The 12,263-nt window shown below is 28.8% G+C and overlaps 1 protein-coding gene and 1 pseudogene across 1 annotated transcript in view; both read right to left on the bottom strand.

Annotated features, from left to right (window-relative positions):
• The window catches only part of KCNH7 (potassium voltage-gated channel subfamily H member 7), a 415,423-nt gene that overhangs the window by 307,133 nt on the left and 96,027 nt on the right, over positions 1-12,263 (bottom strand). The gene's annotated exons all lie outside the window — the stretch shown is intronic.
• LOC111739582 lies at positions 111-229 on the bottom strand (annotated as a pseudogene).

Below are 12,263 nucleotides of genomic sequence, written 5' to 3'. Positions count from 1 at the left end.
CTAATGAATACTAAACATTCATATAAGATATTTAACATTTATATATTTTTATACATGATATGTATTTATTTAATTTTAACGTAAAATTATTATTATTGTTATTTTCTTAATGCCTACAGCACCTGGTATTTCTAGGTGGTCTCCTATCCATGTACTAACCAGGCCCGATCCTGCTTAGCTTCCAAGATCAGATGAGATCAGGCATGTTCAGGGTGGCATGGCCTTAGATAAATGTAAAATTATTAAAATAATGTCATACTGGCTCAGAAACAGATAGTTGAAGGAAATAGAATGAAAGTCCAAAAACATACACAATTTTTCTTCCAATTAGTATTTGAGAAAGATTGTACTTCAATTTAGTAATGACATATATGTTGCTTTTGAGAGACAAATTAAAGTCCCCATTATTTCTACAGCAAAATGAAATTTTGATGAATTAGAAAATTCAAAGTAAAAATGAAGTCATGAAACATGGTCAAAATTTACTGCAATATTGAATTATTGAAAGTGATTCAATTTATTAATATTTACATGATTTACTAATCACATGGAAAAATAGCCTCTAATTACAGCCATAATGTATATTATTTTCCTATATTTATATATCTGTACTTAAAAAAATCCTTTAACAAATGTAATGCTTTTGGGATTATGAAAAAAAGGCATAAAAAGTTAAGTTGTATTTTTATAAAGATCTCGAGAAGTTCTGCTTTAAAGGAGGTATATTTACATCTAAATAAATGGCAGCTTACAAGGAGATGTTGAAAAAATAACTACATGGAAACTCCTAATTATTAGCTAGAGCCAGAAAATTAACTTTTTTTAAAAAAAGGTTTCCACTCTTAATTTGTGAACAGATATTTAACTCTTTCTTTTTTAGAAAGACACAACTTCATGTCTTTGCTCTCACTTCCTTCATCTAATACTTTATTGCTGATAGCATTATGCCAAGTACTGTACATATATTCTCTTCTTTAACGGCTACACCTATGAGATAGTGCTGCAGTTATTCTTATTTGGCAGTTGGGGATCCAAAACATGAAGAGGTGAGTAAATTGCACACAGATAATAACTGATGAAGCTAATACAAAGCACCAGGACATTACATGTTTTCCTATACAACATTCTGAGGAAAGGTCCACCTCTCTTATTAGCGGCTCCTGCTCAGTCTCACTGGCACCTTGTTATTCCTCAAAGTACTTAGGACCTTTGTACATGTTCCCTCTGGTAGAAAAACATTCCAACTATGTGCATTGTTATGTGATCATTTGCCAACCTTTCAAAGAGGCCTTTTTGATCACGACTTAAGGTGTCCCCCAACACGCCCTTACTTGGCTTAATATTTTTTCATACCTCTTCTCACTACCTAGCTTTGTATTAGTCAACTGGGTATTCGTTGTCAGTTTCTACCACTAAAAGTGATTGTTTTGTTCATTGCTATATTTCCAGCACTTGAATGAATAGATGAATGAGATATTAGCTGCTTATGGAAAATAAATTCAGCAGTACTTGAAAAGGACAATAATTATAAAAATGATCCCTAAAAAATAAAATTTCTTAGCTGACATCTAGAAGCTCTAGACACTCTAGACACCAATATCTGCTTTTAAGACCCATGCCACAATTAATCGTATCTACTATGTGCCTATGAAGCTCTGCAACTTGTTGAAGCACTACTTATACAATTATAAGTAATGCTTTAATCTCAAAATCTACTCCATGGCAGGCAGTGCACTTACTCCAATGACTTTACCATTATTCAAATATGTTTCTTGCAACAAGTCTTAGTCATACCTTCAAAGATTGTGAAAATTTAACTTTAATATACTCAGTAATGAATATTTTTATCTACTGAGAGTGCACTTGGCCTTAGAAATAGCCATAAGTCATTTAAAGCCCACCAAGGAGGAAAATGATACAAAAAAGCAAACCTTAAGAATTTTCATCAAAAGTGATGTGACTAGAACATAATGAGACTCTCTTTTTTATTTATTGCTCATAAAAAGGCTCTCTGGAAGAAATTCCGAAATTGGATTGTGAGACTCATTTTGAATGTCATAGCATAACAGGAACCATGATATTGATCCCCTGAGTCACTACATTGGATGGAATAACACTTATTTTGATGTTTGAATTACAATATGTTTGATTTATGTGTAAAAAATAATAATCTACTTTTATAGTTCTGTAGAACTTGATCTCACAATCCAGTAGAGAAAGTGAGAAAAACAGAATAAAATCATGCCCAGTTATGCTCGGATTAGCCTTTTAGTTACCTTAGCAATTCTTTCTTACTGGCTAAATTTTATAACATGTAATTAATATGCTTTAATTATTTTGCACTCAAATGCTCTGAGAAAACATTTCACACTAAATCCAAAGATACTAAAAGGACCACAGTATCATTTATGGAAGTTAAATTCCAAGTATTACAAAGAGGAATAATTAAGAATTTTCAAATGATTAAGTACTTAGTTTTCTTTATTTAAAAAACAAAATCATAGCAATATTTAATGTTTCAGTGAAAGAAAATTGATGACTGAATAATTTATCTTATAGCTAATTATACATAATTAAAATCTAAGGAAAACTGAACTCGATTACATTAAAATTTTTATAGAAAAAATAAACAGTAATTTTTAAGTTTTTTCCATTTTTATCATATATATACATATATATTTCTAGCCATAGCATTCTTCTTTATGATAACTCTGGAGCCCAGCATTTGACCTTTCACCAATACATATTACTGATATAATAGCTGATACCATCAAGGGAACATAAATACATAGGTCAAAATAATTGCATAAATGAATTTTTTATTACTAAATGAAGCAGAATTATTGGGAAAGATAAACTAGGACTTTAAAATAAACATAGTGTGTGTATATATATATATATATATGTATATATATATATATACATATATATACTCAAATAGTATAAGAAAAATAATTATGAGGCAGAAACAAGAAGTTACAAAAAAATTCAAGAATAATTTTAGGAATAAAAAAATAAGGTAGTTAAAATGCATAATAAAGTAGGCTGGAAAAGTGTAGGACAGAGAAAACCAAAGAATAAATTAGTGAGCTAGAAGATCAAATTGAGATATTACTATAACAGAAGACAGAAGGAAATAATAAGGAAATGGATTTAAAAGAAATGCTAAGAGACTAAGACAGGATGGGAAATGTCAATATCCAGATAATATGAATCCTAAAAGGAAATTTAATAATTTAAATAATAATTTAATTATTAGTGGTAATAATTGAGAGGACATATAAATGAGAGGGCATAATAAAGACATTTTCATGTTACAAAGCCTCAGAAAGTTTGCTACATAAAATTAATTTTTAAATCTCTCTTGTAATAAGTATCCAAATGAGAAAGGTAGTAACTATAGGAGGACACTGGAAGTAGATGAAGTAAATACAGCTAATTATTTTCTGAAATAGAGAGCAGCAAAGAAATAATATATCAAAAACATATTAAGAAACTCCCAAAACTTTAATTCTAGGCAATATAAACATTGTCTAAATAGGGGCTATGGAGGAGAGGGACCAGAGAGATGTTAAAGCATACTAAAGTATGTGTTTTTTGGGGGGAAAACATTGATAGTGATAAAACAGACAGTTTACAAGGCTTAGTATCAATATGGATCTTAAGAACAGTCTCCATAAAAACAGAAAAGAAGAGGGATATGGTAATGAAAGGAAGGAAATATAATATATAAAAACATGGCAGAAATAAGAATTATTAAAATAAATGTAAATAATTTTTAATTTATCAACAAAAAGATAAGTATTTTCAGATTGGATAAGAAATATTTAACAACATATTGGTTAAAAGAGATACACTTAAGACATTATGATATAGAAAGTTTAAAATAAAAGAACAGAAAAAGATAAACCAGGCAATAATGAACCAAAATAAAGCTGGAATAGCAATCTTAATAGCTGACAAATTTAAATCAAATTTAAAGCAGAATTTAAAGCAAAATGACATAAGGGACAAAAAGAAATGAACAGAAAAGGAAATAGAGCAGAATATATAAATATAAATGTATATAAAACTAAGTATGAAATTTAAGTATATAATGCAATAAATAACAGTACAAAAAACAGACAAATCATCAAGTATAGTGTAAAAATTTAACAATTCTCTTAATAACAAACACAAATAAATAGAAATATAAGTAATTTAAGTAACAACAGAAGTTTAAATTATGAGATAAATATAGAACACTGTATTTAAAAACAGGTGGGAAGAGAGTGTGCACAGTACTTAAATATAGCTTTAAGTATCTTTATCAGGAAAAAATATAGATTGAAATTAAAATTAACTAAGTATTCAAATCAAGGAATTGTAAAGAAGCAATAGAGCAAACCCGAACAAGAAGAAGGACCACTGTAAGAAAAAGGGTGAAAATTACTGAAACAAAAAGCAGTAAAATAAAAACAAATGATTGTTCTTAAAAGATATTAATAAAACAAAACTCTGGCAAGTATGACAAAGAGTAGATACAAACAAACAACATTCATAAAAAATTATAAAAAAGTATTATACACCTAGCAGAATTTTTCCAGTTATTCTAAACATATGAACTCTAATAAACTTCAAAACCTATAAGAAATGGTTCTGTATGTTAAAATATTTAAAATGCACAAAGTGGTACAAGAAGAAATAGAAAACCTAAACAGATCACTCATTATTAAAAACAGAAATGGTAAAGACTTCCTTTCTTACAATCCAAGATCATACAAGGGAGTTAATAAAACTCAGTGCTAATCTTTATTTCCACTAAAACACAGGAAATGAGTGAAAGCAATGGCTCATTTCATGAAGGCTGTGTAATCTTAATTGCAAAACTTAATAACAGTAAAATGGAAGAATACCATAAGTCAGTTAACTCATGAGTATCTATGTAAAAACCTTAAATAAAATATTTGCTGACTGAATCCAATAATAGTGCTCAGAATAAGATCTAACAAAGTTCAATATTTATGAGTATAAAAGGAAATAAAACCTTTTACCATTAGAAAAAGAGCAATCTATTACTTTGATTTAAGAAAAGTACAAAACAAAATTCTACTACTATTTAACATATAAAAATCCAAGACAATGTCACAAGAAAAAAAAATAGATTGAAAAGTGATTAAAATTAGGATTTGTAAATGGCATGATTATGTAAAAAAAATAGAATCAACAATTAGAGTTTGTAAGATAGGTTAGCAAAATTGCTAGATTAAGTTAAATTTAACAAAAATAATATATCTCTTCCTAGAGGTATGTATTAAAAAAAAAAGATGGCGCTCAAAATTGGTTTAAAAAAATCTTTTAATATATGTAGAAACTAGTTTTAACAAAGGATGCTCAAAACTATTTAGAGAGAATGTTAAAACTCTATAACAGAAATTTCAAAAAATGGAGAAACAATCTATGCTTTTGATTGAGGCACCTGTAATAAAAGACCAATATAAATTCTAACCCGATTAATCTATACATGAAAGGCAATTCTAAATCTCAATCCAAAAGTCCAGGTGGATTTTTAAAAGGTTGTGACAATTATATTTTAAAATTTACACAGAAGAATAACAGTCCATGAATAGCTATGTTATCTCTGAAAAAGAACGAGAAGTCTTGCTCTATTAGATTGTAAAAAAAAGACGCCAAAACCATAGTAATAAAAAGTGTTATAGTAACACATAAATAAACAAATAGATCAATTAAAAAAAAAACAGACTACAGAGACAGACTCATGTATAAATGAAGACTTATTTTACAATAGAATCTTCACAGATCAATGGGGAGAAAACAGATTGTTTAGTAGATGGTCTTGTTAAAACTAGCTCACTTTATAGGGAAAAACAAAATTCCTGCTTACTACATATGCAGGAGTGGTTTCTCCAATAGATTTTAAAAACTCAGTGTAAGAAGTAAAAGTAAAATTGTGAAAAGATAATATAGAAGAATATCTTGTGACCGAGGGGTAGAGAAGGACTTTTTTAAAAAAAAGTATATAGCACATAAAAGCACATTAATATCTTAGTTCTGAGACTAGAATCATGAGTACTATGATCATAATGAAGGAACAATCTACACAATTTCAAATACAGATTCTTATCAAGTTTTACTGAAAGATATTGTCTTTGATAAATATCAGTTAAAATAATTGGAAAGAAAAGTTTTCTAATAAATCTAGTTTAAATTATGGACTTAGAAAATAAGATAAAGCAAATCAACAACTTTGGAATAATAAGTGATGATAAAGTATCGTAAATTCTGCCAAATATTTTTCTAGCTAAGAAAAATAGTTGATTCATTAGACATGCTAATATAGTGTTTAAATCTACTGTATGTACATGATGTGTGTGTATATCAGATAGCATTAAAAATGACTATGGTCAAACAGATAAAATGAAATTGACTGCGTCAAAGTAAAGGCTTACTTCTCTTAAATCTCATGCAACATCCCTGGAAAATACTTTTTTTTAATTTCATGACTCACTGAAAGTGTGGTATATTTTTGGAATGTCTTCTGAAAAGCTAAGGTCACATCAGCCAACAGCTTGCTTATGAACATTTCTGTAATTTGAAAAAGAAAGTTTGCAAACCTAATTTTGGCCATGACTGTAGTTTTCTCAATTCTATTGTATTTAGATTAGAAGAAGATTGTTTCAAGTGTTTATGATAACACAATAAGGTTGAGTTACAACATTGATAATGCAAATACAAATTTGTTATTGGTAATATTCACGTCTATACTTTACTTTCATACTGATTATTGCTCCCAACTGCAATAACTTAACATACAGTATTAGTGAAATCTCATTGACATGAAAGTCTTCCTTAACATTTTTCAAAATTATGTTTAAATTTAGAAAAAAAGTATTTATTAGCATCTTTACTTACAATTTTATAATGAATATTCTTTATAGCAACATTTCTCTTTGAAAAAAAAAACATAATTATAAACAAAAGATCCTTAGTCGTAGGGTAATCACAAGCACTCCAGAAGATACATTCGGAATATGTTTATATAACACTCTGATAGTCTAAATTTTTACAAAAGGCACCCGATAGCAACTGAGGCTTAATTACCTTATCCTACTGCATCTCATGTCACTATATTAAAAGCACTTAGGTTTTTCAGGCAGAAGATCTCCAAAAGGAAAAAGGCTAAGTTTTCTTTTTCTTTCTTTCTTTTTTTTCTGCAGTCACTTTTAGGTCTCATCCAGTTTCTTTTACACTATGTATATAGAGTACAGGTGATTTTTTTTTCCAGATGGACATTTATTAACTTTTTTTATTATTATGGAAAATTTAAAATACATTCACAATTAGAGATAATAGAGTGAAAATATCTGATGCATTCAAAACTCAAATAATTATCAACTCTTGGATAATGTTTCATTTAAATCCTTTTCCATATCAACCAAACATCAGATTATTTTATAGTGAATTTCAGTTGAGATATCATATCATTTCATCTGCACGTATTTCGACATTGTTTCTAAAATAATATTTTCTTTAAAATCACACATAATGACAATGCTATTATGATGCTTTAAAATTAACAATATTTCTTAATATTATTAAATGTCCAATCAATATATGAATTTTCCTGATTTTTTAAAAAATTTGAATGGAAATACAATAAAATCCACTCATTGCATTTAGTAGATATATATCTTCTCTTTTTATCTATAATTTTAACCTATAAATTGTAAATCTATACACTTAGTCCCCCTCTATTTTAATCTTTTTTTATAATTAAAACAAAACAAAACTGGGTCATTTGTTCTGTATAGTTTCCACAGTTTGGATTTTGTTTATTATATCTTCATGATACTGTTTTCACGCACCTCTGTCACATGATTTCCTATAAATTTTGGTCAATGATCAATTTAAATCAGATTTTTTTTATATACTGTGAATTAAAGTTCAAGACTAATTTGTTTTGCTTTATTTTCAAATGGATATCTATTACAGTACCATTGGTTTAAAAGACTCTCCTTCCTCCCTTTCTTAAATTACCTTGGCACATTTGTCAAAAATCAATTGACCGTATATATGTAGGTCTATTTCTCAACTTCATACTGTTCTATTGCTCTATATGACTATCATATATTCCCTATACCAATATTTCTTCCTATCTTGATGAATAAGTTTCTAAGTCCTCTGATTTTTTTTCCCCAAAGTTGTTTTGGCTATTTTAAGCCCTTTGCACTTCTATATAGATCTTAGAAACAGCTTTTCAATTTCTTTGAAATTGCCTATTGGGATTACCCAGACTCTAGAGCTCACTTTGGGAAGAATACTAACAATATTTCATCATTCAATCTTTTGTCGTTTTCAATGAACAGTTCATGCACATATTTTGCTAAATTTAGCCCAAAATATTTCATGCATTTCATTTCATTTTTTAATTGTTTATTTCTAGTATTAAGAAATACAGTTGATTTTCAGAAATTGATCTTATATTCAACAATTTGCTAATTTCACTTTTAGTTCTAGGAACAATTTTGTCATCTGTATTTGTAGACAGTCTTAGCTCTTCTTTTCCAATTTTCATACTTTTTATTTCTTTTCTATACTTTAGAACTAGATAATACCTCAGTACAATGTTGAATATAAGTAATGAGATATATGTAATTATAATGAATATAAGTAATTACCTTGTTTTCAACCGGAGGCAAGCATCAGCCTTCATCATTTAGTACAATGCTATTTATAATTTTTTTTTTTTTCTAGAGCCATAAAGTTTGAGGAAAAAAACTATTCTATTGATAGTTTTCTGTTGGTTTTTATCTTTGGTGGGTAAATTATTTTGTTAAATGTTTTTCCGCATCTATTCAGATGATCACTTTTTTTTTAGCAATAAGATCAATTAAATGAAAAAGAAGTAGATTTAAATGTATTAGTTATAATGTATTAAAAATATAAGAAAAGAGCAAGACAATGTGAACATAAAAGGTTAATTTTAATTGTATTACAATTCCTAAAATAAGAAACTTAAAGTATTGTTTAAACATCTTATTAGACACAGCTGAATTAGGAAACTAGAAAAGTTTGAAAAGAAATGAAAAATATGAAAGCAAAATTTTAAAAAAATCTATCCAAATAATATCTAATAATATTTCTAGAAAGAAAGAATAAAGAATGGGTAATGCATTAATATTAAACATGGTTATAGTTGAGAGTTTTTCAGATTTTGTGTAAAACATGAATTCTTAGGTTCATAACAGTACAGTAAGTTATAAGTAATATTCAAAAATATACCTAGGTATTTTGTTATGAAATTTTATTCCCTAAAGGGAATTAAAGAAAATGATTCATGTATATAAAAAGTAGGAAAGTGGATAAAAATAAACAAGAAAAACACCTCAAAATGATAGTTGGAATTAATCCAAATACATGAGAAATTATAGTACATGTATATGAAATAAGCTTACTTAAAAAGCACTACAACGAAGCTTACCTTATACCTACACAACAGTATAGTTGATCTATATGCTATTTATAAAAGGCAAATAAATGACTTAAAATATAAAAATCAAAAGTAAATGAATGGAAAACTATGTATCAGCCATATGTGTGTGTGTGTGTGTGTGTGTGTGTGTGTGTATGTATGTATATGTATATATATATATATATATACACATATATATATATATATACATATATATATATATAAAGAAAAATGAACTAATGGTAAAAGCAATAATAACAGACAAAATTTGTTTTAAGACAAAAGATAATAGAATAAAAGAGGGTCAATATGTAATGCCAGGAGAGAAGGAAATAGGTTCCGATATCATTCATGAATACAGATATTAAATTTCTAAACCACATTAAATTGGTTGGAACAACTGGTTTTCAAAACAAGGAAAGGAGAGAAATGAGGAAGGGAGGGAGGGAATAAGGAAGGAAGGAAGGATAGAAGGGAGGGAGAGTGGGAGGGAGGAAGGAAGACAGGCAAAACGAAAAGCGTATCTGTCCTTATACTATACACAAAATTGAATATAGTGAATTACTGACCAAATGTGAAAAATAAAACATACAATAAAGAATGAAAGAAAAATATTACCTCAGAGTAAAGAGGAATTCTAAAATGAGATGCAAATATAAAGAATAAACAATTGGTAAGAACTGCCAGCATTAGAATTAGAAACTACTCTCGCAAAAAAAGAAAAAAAATACACCATAAACAACATGGAGAAAAAGTCAAAGCCTAAGAAGACTATTGATAATGCATATTAACTCTTAAAGACTTTACGTCCTACACATATATGATGAGCCCATAAAATCAATGAGAGATTATTTTCCCCAAAACTGGGTAAAGGAGTGAATAAACAATTCTAAAAAGAGGAAACTTAAATGGCAAATACACACAAAAGATGTTCACATTGACCAATGAGATATAATTGTGCATCATCATATTGAACAAACTAAAAAGTTTTGATAATATCAAATATTTCTGAGGCTGTGAAGCAATGTGTTATTTTATACACTGTTGGAACACAGGTAAATTTCTTGCACTCATTAGAGAGTAATTTGGTGATATTTAGGAAAGTTGAATGTGTGTATATTTTTAATACACTAACTCTACTTCTAATTTATATATATTATAAAATTCTTGCATGTGTTCATGAAGAGCTGCTCTTGTAAATTAGTTTGGAATAGTGATTTAAAAGAAAGAAAAAGGAAAGGAAAAGGGGAAGGGAAGGGAATGGGGAGGGGAGGGGAGGGAAGGGAAGAAAAACCTAAATGCCCATAAAGAGAATATTAAGATATTCTTGTATATTCATTCTATTGAATCCTATACATTAATTAAAATAAATGAACTTGTAATACCTGTAGCAATATGGATAATCATAACATTGAACAAAATGTACATAGAAGATTGAAACATTTTAAAATAATTTATAAAATATTTATAATTTACAAAATGTGCAAAGCAGTGCCTTACTATTTTTATAGATATGAGCTATGAATGAAGATATATAAATATTTATGGAAATGATTTATATCAATCTCAGGATAGTGGTTTAGCTCTGGGAAATAAAATTTAAAAGTTTTTTTTTAACTAAAATAATTCTTGCAAAAATTACATTTGGTAAAGCTGGGTAGTGGGTATAGGGATATCAGGAATATTATTTTTATTTTGCTTATATTTGAACTATTTCATAATTATAAAAACCTAAATATAAAAAGAGGTCTATTGGCTTAGAAATCCGAACTGAAGAGAGCTGGCAGATAAAGTTGGCAGAATTAAGGTGCTTGAGTTTCCCGCTTAATGGCAGCATAAGCTCAAGCTAAGCAGCTACAGACGGTAGACAGATGCTGAGGAGGGTGACCAGAACCCCTGCTCTCCTCTGCAACTAGAGGAACACCACTGCCACCATGGTGGAGTTGCAGTCAAGACACCCGGGAGCAGGCAGGTTACAAGGCCATTGAGAGGGACTGTGTGTGAGGAGGGTGGGGGTTTTCTTTTCCTGTTTCTGCAGCACACTGTTCTCTGAAGCTGATGCTGAAAGTTAAAGCGACATTTGACTGATTATGTGACAGCCTCTGATGCAAGCTGTGTCAGGGAATGCCAACAATCAACCAGGACCTTTGGGACCAATAGGTTCTATGTATGAAAAAGAAAACCAAAAGTAAGTTAAATAGGTACTTGCTATATACGGGTATTCTATTCTCATACTTTTTTCGGAGGATATATTCTTTTAGCACTTATATGTTCACATGGATAAGTAGTGCTTCACATTTATTTGGTTACTGGTTAAAGAATTGATATGTTTAAAATCATATATTAGGGATCCTGTAGATAGAACTAAACTGAATGTAAAGTATATTGGAAGAAAAACAGAATTGGCAATCTGAAAGTATTTCTAATTATGTGTTCATTTCAGTAAGTGACTTTGCTTCTCTCAAACTTAATATCCAGATTTGTAAAAGTAAAATTATAATTGTTAATATCCACCTCAAAGGATTACTGTGAGGCTTGAAAATGATGAGATATAGAAAAACTTTGTACAGGTATTTGGTACTTGTTTATGCCTGTTATACATAGGCATACAGATAGATAGAATGATAGATTGATGATAGATAGATGATAGATAGATAGATAGATAGATAGATAGATAGATAGATAGATAGATAGATAGATAGATGATAAATAGACGAATAGACAGACATCCTGAATTGTGGCTAAAATCCTTCGGTCTAGGTAATCCAGTAATTCACAGGTCCCCAATCCC

Source organism: Pteropus vampyrus, unplaced genomic scaffold, assembly GCF_000151845.1.
Source record: "Pteropus vampyrus isolate Shadow unplaced genomic scaffold, Pvam_2.0 Scaffold2, whole genome shotgun sequence".
Taxonomy (NCBI): domain Eukaryota; kingdom Metazoa; phylum Chordata; class Mammalia; order Chiroptera; family Pteropodidae; genus Pteropus; species Pteropus vampyrus.
The sequence above is the reverse complement of the archived record's forward strand: the minus strand, read 5'-3'. Positions and strand labels throughout refer to the sequence as shown.